We start from the raw sequence: 14,981 nt of genomic DNA, 5'->3' as shown, positions 1-14,981 counted from the left end.
CATGGGCACAGACTCACCACAACTGGATAGTTGAAGATAAAAAAAAAAAAAGTTGTAAAGAGTGATTATTTGAGTTACTATAGACAACTCGAACCAATCTGGCCACAGAACTGTCGCTCACTCAAATGTTTTTTTTTTTGCTTTTTTTTGCACCATTCTGTGTAAACTCTAAAGATTGTTCACAATTCTGGAGTAGAAGTTGATTTGTTGGAAACAGGAAAAATGGGCAAGCATAAGGATCTGAGCAACTTTGACAAAGGCCAAACTGTGATGGCTAGATGACTGGGTCAGAGCATTTCCAAAACTGCAGGTCTTGTGGGGTGTTCCCAGTATGCAGTTGTTAGTACCTACCACTTTTTTTGTTTGTTTTTTTGCACCATTTTATGTAAACTCTAGAGTCTGTTGTGTGTGAAATACTCAAACCAGCCTGGTCACAAAGATCAAATTTTTTCCACTTTCTGATGTTTGAAGTGAACATTAACTAAAGCTCTTGACCTGTATCTGCATGGTTTTATGCATTGTTCTGCTGCCACATGATTGAATGATTGGATAACTGCATAAATAAGAACGTGTACAAGTGTTCTTTAAAGTGGACAGTGAGCGTATCTCCTCAACTGTGGAAGATGAAACATATGCTCGTCTGGTCCGATCCCACGGAAGAGCTACTGTAGCACAAATTGCTGAAAAAGTTAATGCTGGCTATGATAGAAAGGTGTCAGAACACACACTGCGTATGGGGCTGCATAACCGCAGACCAGTCAGAATGCCCATGCTGACCCCTCTCCACCGCCGAATGCGCCTACAATGAGCATGTGAGCATCAGACCTGGACCCTGGAGCAATGAAAGAAGGTGGCCTGGTCTGATCAATCATGTTTTCTTTTACATCATGTGGATGGCCGGGTGCGTGTGCGTCACTTACCTGGGGAAGAGATGGCACCAGGATGCACTATGAGAAGAAGGCAAACCTGCAGAGGCAGTGTGATGCTTTGGGCAAGGTTCTGCTGGAAAACCTTGGGTGCTGGCATTCATGTGGATGTTACTTTGACAAGTACCACCTACCTAAACATTGTTGCAGACCAAGTATACCCTTTCATCGTCTGTTGTATTTTTCACGTTCTCTTCTACCGTATTTTCATTTTTCTTTCTCTCGAAGTGCGCTTTTGTATTTTGTCAAGACAGCGAGCGGAGGCCATCAACACCGGATCCACGCCGTCTGCAATAATATCAACAAATCTTCGACTAAGGTGCGTTAAACAACATGTCAAACATTCAGCTTGTTCAGTGTGTTGAGTGCAGGGTGTTTAGTCACTCTTCCTCCGTCGTTAGTATTAGCTTTATTTGTGATAAATGCATGTTAGTTAGCTCTCTGACGGAGAAGATTGCAGCATTAGAGGTGCGCATCCAGACTCTAGAGAGGGTTAGTGAGAGTGAGAGCAGCGTAGTTTCTGTAGGGAAAAGTCTGGATGCTAGTAATCCCCCAACTCCGGCGTTAGAGCCCTCACAGCGGGGCGAATGGGTGACGACTCGGCGGCATAATCGCAAAGCCAAAGCTAACGCTAAGGCTCGCCCACAGGAGCACCACTCCTCTCCGCTTCACGTGTCCAACAGGTTTGCTCTCCTCAGTGAAGCACCCGCTGAGAAACCTGAAAGAGCTCTGGTTATAGGTGACTCTATCTTGCGGCACGTGAAATTAGCTAGGCCTTTAGGGGCACCAGCAGCTTTAGTTAGGTGTATACCGGGAGCCAGGGCGCCGGACATAGCAGGTAATCTTAGGGTCTTAGGCAAGCACAGGTTCTCAAAGATAGTTATTCATGTAGGAGCTAATGATATACGCCTTCGTCAGTCTGAGGTTACTAAGAGTAGCTTGGTAGAGGTGTGTAAATTAGGCGAAGGCGATGTCCGATGCTGTAGTATGCTCTGGCCCCATAGTATGCTGGCCCTCTGGCGATGTAGCTTACAGCAGGTTATGGTCGCTGAACTGCTGGATGTCCAGGTGGTGCTCCGAAAACAATGTGGGCTTTATAGATAATTGGACTAACTTTGAGGGCAAGGCTGGCCTGTTAGGACGGGACGGTGTCCATCCCACTCGGGAAGGTGCTGCTCTCATTTCTTGCAGCATAGCACATAGTCTCAGAACAGGCCTAGTTAATCGGTGACAATCCAGGGCCAAGGCCAGGGAGCAGACAAGCAGGCTAAACCGACCGTCTGCTAGCTGCACTGAGTCGTCACTTAGGTTCCACCGTATTGAGACTGTGTCTGTTCCCCGAGCTAAACAAAATTATAGACATACTCAGACAGTTTGTTTTAGTAACGTAATTAACATAAAATTAAGCCAGCACCGTTGATCTGAAGCTAGGACTGTTGAATATTAGATCTCTTACGTCTAAAGCGCTTATTGTTAATGAAACCATTACTGATCAGGAGTTTGATGTACTGTGTTTAACAGAAACGTGGATTAAACCAAACGAGTTTGTAGCATTAAATGAAGCTAGTCTTCCCGGGTACAGTTACATACATATCAGCCCCGTCTAACTGGCAGAGGAGGAGGCGTCGCAGTCATTTATAATGATAATCTAGCAGTCACACAAAAACCTAGTCATAAATTCAACGCATTTGAAGTTCTTTATTCTAACATAACATACGTAGCCACTAAAAATAAGTCTACCCAGGTGATTCCAGTAATTATTATTTACAGACCCCCAGGGCCATATTCTGAATTCCTGTGTGAATTTGCGGATTTCATCCTGGTTGTTTCTTTAGACAAGGCATTAATTGCTGGAGACTTTAATGTTCATTTTGATAATCCAGATGACCCTCTGAGAACAGCAGTTGTGTCCATTCTAGATTCTGTACGGGTTAATCAGAATGTAATAGGACCCACCCATAGTGGTGGTCACACTCTTGATTTAATACTAACATTCGGATTAAATATAGAAAATATAGTCTCATGTCCACAGTCTGAAGCTATCTCAGATCATTACCTCATCTCATTTAAAATGTGTATTAATCATAGTATATGCACCTTGCCACGTCACCATGTCAAACGTGCGTTCACGTCAACAACTGCACAGAGTTTTATCAGTAATCTCCCAGATTTATCAACCATGATTGGATCACCGTCTGATCCCGAAGAACTTGACCAGGCAACTGAATGTTTAGAATCAACGTTCTGCAACTCGCTAGATAAGGTAGCTCCACTAAAAAGAAAAATAATTAGGGAGAAAAAGCTAGCACCCTGGTATAGCGATCACACACGAACTTTAAAACAGACCACTCGAAAACTAGAACGTAAATGGCGTCAAACTAACTTGGTAGTATTTCAAATAGCATGGAAGGAGAGCCTTTTGAGCTACAAGAAAGCTCTTAGTGCTGCTAGATCAATGTATCTCCCCATCCTAATTGAAGATAACACAAATAATCCTAGATCCTAATTGAAGATAACACAAATAATCCTAGATTCCTATTTAATACTGTAGCAAAATTAACTAGGAATAAGACCACAATAGAAACACGCACACAATCATTATATAGCAGCGATGACTTCATGAATTTTTTCAATGGTAAAATTGAAAATATCAGGCTAGAAATTCAGACTATTAATTTAAAACCGGACAGTTCTATAACTAACCCTGTAGATGATAACATGATAATATTAGATAAACAACTACAACGCTTTACTCCCCTTGAAGAGACTGAACTAATTTCACTAATTTCATCATCAAAATCATCAACCTGTATGCTAGATCCTTTACCTACTTGTTTCCTCAAACAGATAATTCCTGAAACAATCAAACCTCTTTTAAAGATAATCAATTCTTCCCTTAGCATTGGCTATGTACCTAAATCTTTTAAATTAGCAGTTATCAAGCCCCTGATTAAAAAAACCTGACCTTGACCCATGTCAGCTGTCTAACTATAGACCAATATCAAACCTCCCCTTTATTTCCAAGGTCCTAGAAAAGGTTGATAGCACAGCAGCTATGCTCATACTTACATAGGAATAACATTCATGAAATGTATCAGTCAGGATTTAGGCCTCATCATAGCACAGAGACAGCACTGGTAAAAGTTGTAAATGACTTACTACTGGCCTCTGATCAGGGTTGTGTCTCCTTGCTGGTGCTGCTTGACCTTAGTGCAGCTTTTGATACCATTTATCATGCTATTCTCCTCAATAGACTAGAAAATGTAGTAGGCATTAAGGGAACAGCCCTTTCCTGGCTCAGGTCTTATTTGACTGATCGTTATCAGTTTGTAAACGTAAATGGTGACTTCTCTTCTCATGCTAAGGTAAAGTTTGGTGTCCCGCAAGGCTCTGTTTTAGGCCCACTGCTCTTTTCTCTATATATGCTACCTCTGGGCAAAATTATCCGTAAGCATGGTATTAGCTTCCACTGTTACGCTGATGACACACAGTTGTATGTTTCAGCAAAGCCAGATGACAGACACCAGCTTAATAAAGTTGAGGAATGTGTAAAAGACATTAGAAACTGGATGCTTATTAACTTTCTCTTACTTAATTCTGACAAGATAGAAGTACTTGTACTAGGACCACATGCAGCTAGAAGTAAGCTTTCTGATTACATAATACCTCTGGATGACCTTTCTGTTTCATCATGTGCAGCAATAAAAGACCTTGGTGTGATTATCGACTCTAGTCTTTCTTTTGAAGCTCATGTAGATAATATAACTAGGATTGCTTTCTTTCATCTCAGAAATATTGCTAAAATAAGAAATATATTGTCACTACACGATGCAGAAAAATTAGTTCATGCTTTTGTTACCTCTAGGTTGGATTATTGTAATGCCTTACTGTCTGGATGTTCCAGTAGATGCATAAACAAGCTCCAGTTAGTCCAGAATGCAGCAGCGAGAGTCCTTACTAGAACCAGAAGATATGACCACATCACCCCTATCCTATCCACACTGCATTGGCTCCCAATCAAATTTCGTATTGATTATAAAATACTACTATTGACCTATAAAGCACTAAATGGTCTCGCGCCACAGTACCTGAGCGAACTTTTGGTCTTTTATGATTCGTCACGCCTACTCAGATCAAAAGGTGCAGGCTATTTGTTGGTACCTCGAATAATGCGGGCTACAGCTGGGGGTAGAGCTTTCTCTTACAAAGCCCCACAGTTATGGAACAGCCTTCCACTTAGTGTTCGGGGCTCAGACACAGTCTCAGTGTTTAAGTCGAGGCTGAAAACATATTTGTTTAGTCAAGCCTTTTGTGAATAGTTTTCTTAGGTACAGGGGCAGGTCTGGAGGGTTTCACAGGCATAGAGTGTTGTGGTGAACTGGGATGTGTGGATGCTGTCGCCCCCCCCACTCTCACACGTTCACTCAGGTTTGTCGACGGTGGAGTGGCTGGCTGCCTTATGTCCCAGGGTGCCCTCATGTCTGTGTTAGCTTCTGGCTCTCCCTTTTAGTTATGCTGTCATAGCTAGTCTTGCCGGAGTCCCTGCTTGCACTCTGCATGCAAAGTACATTGTCCTTAACCATTAGAGGACAAAAGCTCACCTAACAATCTCTTCCTTTCTCTCCATCTCTCTCTCTCCCTCACTCTCTGTCGAGCTACACATGCTACTTCTGAGATGCCAGTGATGCCAGTGATCCTGACCCCTTCTGCTCCTCCTCGCTGCCTGACCCATCCTGATGCCCTACTTCTGGTTGGAGTTCTCATCGGTTGAGTTCGCTCGCTGCTGCTGGGGGTGACCCCATATGGACTGCCTGAAGAACTGTTTGGATTGCTGGGGATGGTGCCACCTGGGGGCTGTGGAGATGGCTTGGGGATCACATATGGGGAGCTGTACTGTAATGGCTTGGGACTGCGATTGCTGTAGTGGCTTTGGGGCTGCAGTTGCCACGAGCAGCTTCATACTCTGGACTCCATCAGTGGACAGTGGATAGATTTTAACCAGCCGGACTTCTTGCAAAAACTGTGATGAATTTATTGGTTGCACAATTGCACTATTTGTCCATATAGTACACAATAGAAGGGATTTATTTATAATCGCACTATCCGTTGCACCCAGATGAGGATGGGTTCCCTTTTGAACCTGGTTCCTCTCAAGGTTTCTTCCTCATATCATCTCGGGGAGTTTTTCCTTGCCACCGTCGCCACTGGCTTGCTCATTAGGGATAAATTCACAGTGATAATTTCAAATATTTACAATATATTTTTGTGAATCCATTTATTTCTGTAAAGCTGCTTTGTGACAATGTCCATTGTTAAAAGCGCTATACAAATAAAATTGAATTGAATTGAATTGAATTTCATGGCAACAGTATTCCATAATAGCAGTGGCCTCTTTCAGCATGATAATGTGCCCTGCCAACTGCAAAAATTGTTCAGGAATGGTTTGAGGAACATGACAAAGAGTTCATTGTGTTGACTTGGCCTCCAAATTCCCCAGATCTAAATCCTATCGAGCATCTGTGGGATGTGCTGGACAAACAAATCTGATCCACAGAGACCCCACCTTGCAACTTACAGGATTTAAAGGATCTACTGCTAACGTCTTGGTGCCACATACCACAGTACACCTTCAGAGGTCTCGATGGGTCAGAGCTGTTTTGGTGGCACCAGGGGACCTACACAATATTAGGCAAGTGGTTTAATGTTATGGCTGATCAGTGTATGTTCTCTTAAATCTGACAGATCACATATTCCCTTTTTTCAGTATAGCTCAGTGACAAGCACTTGCTGAACTAAGGGAAAGTGGTGGTAAAGAAGGGCTGATAGTTGATATAGCACCCTACATCGGCCTTACAGGTGTGAATAGATGTGTCTTTAGTCATGGCATTTCATACATCTGTATTATACCTTGTTCACACGCTTTGCATCACTTGTAATGGGTGCTAACACCCTGAACATGCTACTAACAAGAAACAGTTCTAACATTGCTCCTTAATTGGTTTGTATTCTCAGACCACTTCTGTGATACTAAAATGTTGATAATGGCACTAGATAATTACATCCCAAATACTTAGGCAATGTCCTAAATTGCATACTGCCATGCTAAATGATATGTAGATACACCGATTATGTCATTACTGTTTAGGCATACTACTTAGTGTGCAGTTATGTGGTTTGAAATATAGCCTTAAATTTCTCTCTGAATGTGTGCTAACTTGGCAGTCACTGCTTCATGGTGAACACAAATCATGTTGGTGATGTTCAAGCTGTACTTCTGCAAGTAGCTTACACTGGCATTTGTTAGAAAAAAATTACAGGTAAAATTCCCTACGTTTACTTAAATTACTTAATTTACTTTAATTGACTAATGCATCAGTGAGTTGACAAACTGAAGTGTTAGCTGCCAGGCTAGATCTAATCTAAAGAGTAGCAATATTTTTAGAAGTTGTTTAACCGTAAACTACCAGTTTGCGATGTCATTAGGGCTGGCAGAGTTTATTGAGATTGACAAGCAGCGTCTTACAGCCCAAAAGTCAAATTGTCAATGAGTTGTTTATGTTCAGTATGTGTACGCAATCTGACACATTTATGATCAGACAGAAAATAGCTTTTGTAGCCTTAAGGTATAATTAAATTGTATGAATATTTTTCTTGAATCTACCATCAGTAAATGTTTTTTACTTGTATTATAAAGATTCTTAATTTAAACCCATGCCAGAATTCATTGTTACATGACGAATCTGACTGATTTTACAGTAGTAAAAAAAATTTTTAATTTATCATTAATATGCAGCTGCTAGTTTAGAAATGGAATCATGGCAGGACACATTACTGATGGACATAAATGCTACATACCCAATATTAAATTTACTTGAATTTATTAAATTGACTGATTTAGGGCCAGTTTGGCAGTAGATCCTTTATTTGCGTTGCCATGTTTCCCAGGGAAGCTATGCGTAGACAGCTGATACAGGGGCTGGTACTCATTAATTAGTACAAGTACAGGCTGGAAGGCTGGGCTTGATATGGAGGCTGTGGCTGGTTTGGAGGCTCGGACTTGCTCAGAGGTGAGGGTTGGCTAAGGGGCTGAAGCAGCATTTTTATGTTGTTTACGAGTTCTTAATAAAAATAATAAATATAAATAATCAAGTTGTAAGTAAAGAAATATAAATGTAATTATATATATAAGTTAGGCAGTAAAGAAATGTCCTCTGTTTAATATTTCATCACTATTATAATCACCCATGGTTATTATTATTATTATTATTATTATTATTATTATTATTATGGACACTTATTCAGCACATAACTAGTCCCACACAACATACCCTAAGACGTGCTGCCCAACTGGGACAGGTGTGCTATTACTTTTCTCAGCATTCCCACTTTTCGTGCACGTGGTGAGAATGAATGGGGAATAAAACGTGGGTGTCACAGCTCGGCCGCTGTTCAGCTGACATGCTTGTATCGCATATCCTCTCGTACATCTTAGGGAGTAGACTCGGCATATACACATCGCATTTCAGAATTTTTGTCGGAAAATGGCATTATTCTAAAAGACAAGAAAGATGTATACAAGTGTTCCATTTATTTTTCAACCATTCTCTGTCTATCTGTTTACGAGTAACACTATTTACGAGTAAATTTATCTATCTATCTATCCAACTCTACAAGTGTTGGCACCCTCAAACTTAATTATGGATAATTCTGGATTTTCGAACCACGGACAAAAAAAATCATGCCTTTTCGGCCCATAGAGAATGAATGGGGAATAAAACACGGGTGTCACAGCTAGGACGTTGTTTGGCTGACATGCTCGTATCACATATCCTCTCGTATGTCTTAGGGAGTGGACCTGCCATATATACATTGCGCTTCGGAATTATTGCCAGAAATGTCCGGACAATGGCATCATTCCAGCCCCATAGACAATAATGCGAAATTATTCCTCAAACACGCCCCCCCAAACTCCAAACTCAGTAGAAATCAGTAGCAGAAAACAACAGGCCACAAACTGAGTCTAATCACCAAACTCCTGAAGCCATGTCATACATCAAAACGATTGGCTCAATGAGGAGAATTGCATTATGAGTATTTTAGTGACATCACATGCAGGTTAACCACCAAAATAAGTGGAATCACAAAACTACCACAACATAGGCATGACATATCAAAACACTTGGCTGACTGAAGACAATCGCGTTATGGGTATTTAAGTGATGTCACCTGCACGTCACGTGCATGTCACATGCACGTTAACCCTCAAATTAAGTAAAACCATCATCAGAACATCACGTGCACGTTAACCCACAAAATAAGTGGAATCACAAAACCACTGCAACATAGAAGTGTGACATATCAAAACGCTCTGTTCAGTGAGGAGAACTGCGTTATGGGTATTCGGACTGCCATAAAGCCTATTAAATTAAAAACTCGAGTTTAATACAATTACAACTACCTATATAGGTCAGATTAGTTATGCTTAAACAAATACCTACACATATGTAGCTCCCCCTAATGACCGGCATGTTCAGCTGCATATTGGTGCCGAATTTTGCATAATCACCACTCATATTTTCTTCAGAAAATGTATGTTATTATTAATTATTATTATTATTAGTGGTGCTTGCTTTTCAATGCAAACATCACTATTATAAGTGCCCATACTTATTAGTGGTGCTTGCTATGCAAATCAAGCATCACTATTATAATTGCCCATATTTCTTCTTCTTCTTCTTCTTCTTCTTCCGGACACTTTTTCGGCATGTAACTAGTCCCGCACCGATTGCATCACCATCACAAAACATACCTCAAAACGTGCAGCCCCAATGGGACAGGTATGCTATTACTTTTCTTAGCCTCCCCACCTATACTTTTTGTGCTCATGGCCAAAAACGCACGTTTTTGACCCATAGAGAATGAATGGGGAATAAAACACGGGTTTCACAGCTCGGGCGCTGTTTAGGTGACATGCTCGTATCATTATATCCTCTCGTACGTGTTAGGGAGTAGACCTGGCATATACATATCACGTTTCGGAATTTTCACCGGAAGTGTCCGGAAAATGCAGTTATTCTTGCCCCATAGACAATAATGGGACTCCCCCCGTCTCCCATGCTGTCACTTACACAGACATGAATCACGTGTCCAAGTGTTCGGCTTGGTCCAGAGAATCAGGAAATCTCATTTGGGAACTGACCTCACGTGCAATTCGCGGGGAATTTCCCATCAGGATTTGCAATACACACAAATATAAAATGAGTCTAGCAGAGCAAACAGGCAAACAGAGACACTGTTAAATTTACTATCTCCATAGGAAATGTTTGGCACCTAACTAGTCCCGCAGCGTTTGACTGACAGACACGGATCATACCTCAAATCACTCGGAATTCTCCGGAGATGTGTGGAATCACAAAACTACTGCAACATGTGGCATGTCAAAACGCTCAGCGCATACGTGCATGTTAACCCCCAAAATAAGTAAAATCACAAAACTACCCCAACATAGACATGTGATGCATTAGTAAATGATTAGTAAATGATTTTTAATGACGTTATTATTTAACATTATTTATCATCTTCGGAATATTGCACGTATAAGACCGTTTCTCTCTCATGCCTTTATAACATCTAGGCTTGATTATTGTAATTCACTTTTTGCAGGGTTACCTGCAAATTTGATTAAGTGGCTGCATTATGTGCAAAAATCAGCTGCTCGTGTTTTAACTTACACACCATCCCGTAGTCATATCACTCCTGTTGCTTTCTAAACTACACTGGCTTCCAGTTCAATCACATATTGATTTTAAAGTTCTTATCTTAACTTATAAAGCAGTACATGGGCTGGCCCCAGAGTATATTTGTAATTTGGTCTCAGTGTCCACACCATCTCGGTCTCTCCGCGCTGCTGGTTCTCTTACTCTGTAGCAGCCTTGCTGTAAACTCAAAACTTTGGGTGGGAGGTCATTCTCTTGTACTGCTCCGAGGTTGTGGAATTCTCTGCCTCTTCCTATTAGGAATGCTCCGTCTTTTGATTGTTTTAAGAAATTACTCAAAACACATCTCTTTAGTGAAGCTTTTAAGTTATAATCTTACAGCTGTTGTTGTCATTGTTGTTATTGTGTTGTCATTGTGATTGCTATTATGGAGTTGTGTTGTTTCTTTTGTTGTTGTTTTATACTGTTGTAGCGCCTTGAGTGTGAGAAAGGCGCATTATAAATAAAATGTATTATTATTTATTATTATTAACATCCACCTGAAACTGACTGCGGGAGAGCCCTCATTGTCATAGTCCTCATAATCTACTTTTTCTCCCGCCACATATTTTTTGCAAGAATTTTTTAAATTAATGAAGTCCAATGGAGAACCCTCCCTCACACCATTCAATACGAGCCCGCATATCGAAAAATGGAAGAGAAAAACATTGCTGTATATGCTAATGTTTCTAGCTAACAACTTAGGCAGATGACATAGCTTAGCAAATGCTATCACACTAGCAAGTTAGCCATCAAGCATTCGTCAGGGTTATTTCTTTTGCGATATTAACAGTAGAAAACTTTACAGACAAGTAAAAACTGTCTTATAACAGTACAATTTATAATTTTCTTACAAAAATCTTATTAGTCTTTACTCACCCATTCTAATAATCGTTTTGATTTGAAGCTGTTTAAAACTTTTCAACACCGGAAACGAAGGAAAGAGTAAGACCCACCCCTTTTACAAGTCATGCGAAAGCAAATGCAGGAAAATGGACGCCTGCAACTTGTCCACTGCTCTGATTGCAATTACGTCACGCACTGTAATGTCTGAGGCGCTGGCTGCCGAAGTAACGTTTTTGAGCTCAGTATACGCAGAGCTGCTTTTCGTTTTCATAAATAAATAGAATGTAAGATCACACCGGTTCCAGCAATTACTATAAGTAGATGGGGCTGGAAACACTGTGGTGTCTAGTAATTCTTTCCCCATCACTTAATTTTACCAGACAGAAGAGCTTTAACAATACTTGCACAGTTTATTTAACCTTGTTAACAAAAATGTTCTTCACAGATAATAACAAAAGAAAACCGTACAAGTCACGGTTACGGACTGAGACTCAAGTATATAATTACTGAGTTATTTAATTTAATAGTTAAAAAAAAAAAAATCTTTTGGTGTATCTCAAACCTTCGTTATCACTCTTAGGACAGAAAATCTGAATGTGAGGAAGATACCCTAAGCAGACAGAAACGATTTAAGCCCGATTATAATAATATTGTAAATTGGTGCCCTCATATCTGTGTGTGTGTGCGTGTGTGCGCGCGTGCTGGTGTGCGTGTGCGTGCTCAGTAATCTCATATTGAGGGTGAAGAAAGCAGTACAAGTGATCACGAACATGATACTCCACTGTGTGACACTAAGGTAAGTTAATAACCCAGAATGTGCTGCATTTGCAAAACAAAAATTTGCACCATTTGTACTGCACCAAGATTCACCTATCTGTTTTGAATGTTCCAAGTGCATGTGCGTTAAAGGTATAGGAGTGTTAAACTATTAAATGATAAATGATAATTTAACAATTAGGAGTTTAAAATAGTAAACCTATTCTTTAAAATATGATTAAAATAAACTGCTGCTTGTGTACATTTTGCAGATGTGATTCCTCATGAAGTTTCTGTTGAAGTAAGAGTGTGGCATGACAGTAGATGCACTGTTAAGCCAAATTGTGACATTTTATCTATTTGATAAAAACATTCAAGAATTATTTCAAATAATTAACTAAGCTTGTTGTACCCACTCTCTAGAAGGGTATACTGCTGCGGAAACCAGGTGAGGAAAAAGGCAGGAATGGGGAAAAAATTACTCAAGCAAAATAAACCCAAATGCCAAACTAAATGAAAAGTAATCAGTGTTGACTGTTTTTTTGCTATGCCTTGCGACGCACAACGACAAAGGTTTCAATTGCCTTCATTAATCTTTACTGTCCAGAGGGAGATAACGGTGTTCCATTGAGCCTTTGCAAATTTATGAAATCTTTTGATGACCATACCTCATTTTCCAAAATGTGTATATCTTTCCAAATTGCAAGCATTTTTTGGAAACAAAGTACCCATGTGTGCTTTTCTGTGAAGAAAAACTTTTAAATGCTAAATTTCTAAAAGCATTAAAGTATAAGTGGACCAAGCCAAAATGCAGCCTGGACACAATAAATGATATATATGTGCAATGTACAAAGCAACAGATGCTCTCAATGACAGAGAATTGTTAAAGCTTTCACTGTCATTTAATGCAGATGGTGTCCTAGTTTACAAATCAGCCCCCTATCATATATGGCCACTACAAATTACAATCAATGCATTACCCCCAGATATGAGCACCAAGATATGCATGGTGGCCTGTGGTTTTGGGGCAAAAAACCTGCAATGAATTCATTTATGCAGCCATTTGTTGATGAATGATATTACTTTGAAAATAATGATACTTCTGTCCACTATGAAGAAAAAAGATGTTCAGAAGGTAACACGGATCAGTGGAGAAAATGGATGCAACTGGTGTTATGCAAAAGGGGAAGTTGTTGAGAAGGGCACTGGGTTTACACTTGTTTACATGTCAACACAGTAGGCAGAGCTAAATGATTATGCTTTGAAGATGCAGCACAAACAGTAGCATCAGGTGCCAGTGTCAAAGGTATCAAAGGACCATCACCATGGATGTTTCTGACTTTTATTAACATGACTGTTTCATTTGCATATGATTATATGCACGGTACTCTAATGGGGGTTATGCGACAACTTGTCACACTGTGGTTTGACCAAAAATACCACCAAGAGTCTTGGTATTTAGGGCGAGAACTTGAAAGAGTAAATAAATGACTCTTGTCAATCAAGCCTCCAGTTAATATAACAAGACCACCACACTCCATCAGCAGTCGAAAGCATTTTACCACAACCATACCTTGAATACCTACTGCTTTCAGTTCAAGCCACATACTTGATGCTGATGGATAGTCTTACGCTGAGTGATGTGAACACAGCAGAATTGCAGCTGTCAACATTTGTTGACCATTTTAAGAGGCTGTATGGGAAGTGTCATATCTCATACAATGTTCACGTCAGCCCAACCAATGGGAAGTAAATTAGAAAGTTCTCTATTTCACCCAGCTAACACTTAAAAAAAACACTGTGAGGTCATGTAGTGAAGTATGCCATAATATTGCCATAGTACTGCGGCCTTCCCCTTTGTGCTTCTAGCCTGAATCATACCAGAACATATGATATGTAGCTATCTTCTAGAAGCAGATGATTAAATTTATGATTCAGCTTATTTCCAAGCTACATTGTAGCATCTGCTAGCCGTCGTCCAGGTATATTCCTTGCATGTTCTACTGCCTAGCACTCTGTAGTTTCTCTGCTGAAAACTTTGTAATATGTTGGTTATTCTGCTGCAGCAATGTAGTACGCTGTTCTCTCATGTATCAGATTCCAGTTCATTCACTGAGATTCACTGCTGATATTATTTAGTGTGACATGCTTGTATACAGTGGTTGTGCGGTTCTCACACAGTGGCCATTCAAAGTGCATTTTTTCCCATACAAATGAATGGAAACAAGTTTTGGAAGGTTGTGTGGACCAAACTGTATGCGCTACAGACATGAAACTTGGCCATTCTATAGTACTCCCTCCCTCTACTGAGGCAAGAGAGATGAGCTCATTCAGATGAATGGTGGCGCTATAGTCACGTCAAGTCAAATGTTTTTTATATACACAGAACAGAACAACTGTTGTGGAATCTGCTGGTGGTGCTCCTGTACCTTCTGCCAGATGGCAGGAGGGTGAAGAGTTCATGAGAGGGGTGAGGGGTCATCCACAATACTGGTGGTTGTTGTATGAGGTGTCGATGGTGGGTAGAGAGACTCCGGTGATCTTTTCAGCTGTTCTCACAATTCGCTGTAGTGCAACATAATGCACCATTTTATGTCTTAACCCATATATCAAGAACTGTGAGGCCTAAGGACAAAATTCTTTTTCCCCTGTTTAGAAAACATGGCCATCATCTGCCAGTCAGTTTTCAGCAGCCATT

At 40.4% G+C, this 14,981-nt stretch overlaps 1 protein-coding gene across 2 annotated transcripts in view; it reads right to left on the bottom strand.

Annotated features, from left to right (window-relative positions):
• fam135a (family with sequence similarity 135 member A) overlaps positions 1–11,658 on the bottom strand; it is a 102,990-nt gene extending 91,332 nt beyond the window's left edge. The window contains exon 1 of one of the 2 annotated variants that reach the window (XM_026942995.3): positions 11,561–11,658. The gene's annotated coding sequence lies outside the window, so the exon portion shown is untranslated. The remainder of the gene's footprint in view (positions 1–11,560) is intronic. The other variant, XM_053230893.1, reaches the window with a different exon arrangement.
• Positions 11,659–14,981: the final 3,323 nt, after the last annotated feature.

The sequence above is a fragment of the Pangasianodon hypophthalmus genome, chromosome 28 (genome assembly GCF_027358585.1).
Source record: "Pangasianodon hypophthalmus isolate fPanHyp1 chromosome 28, fPanHyp1.pri, whole genome shotgun sequence".
NCBI lineage: Eukaryota > Metazoa > Chordata > Actinopteri > Siluriformes > Pangasiidae > Pangasianodon > Pangasianodon hypophthalmus.
This window is presented reverse-complemented; position numbering and strand designations above follow the sequence as displayed.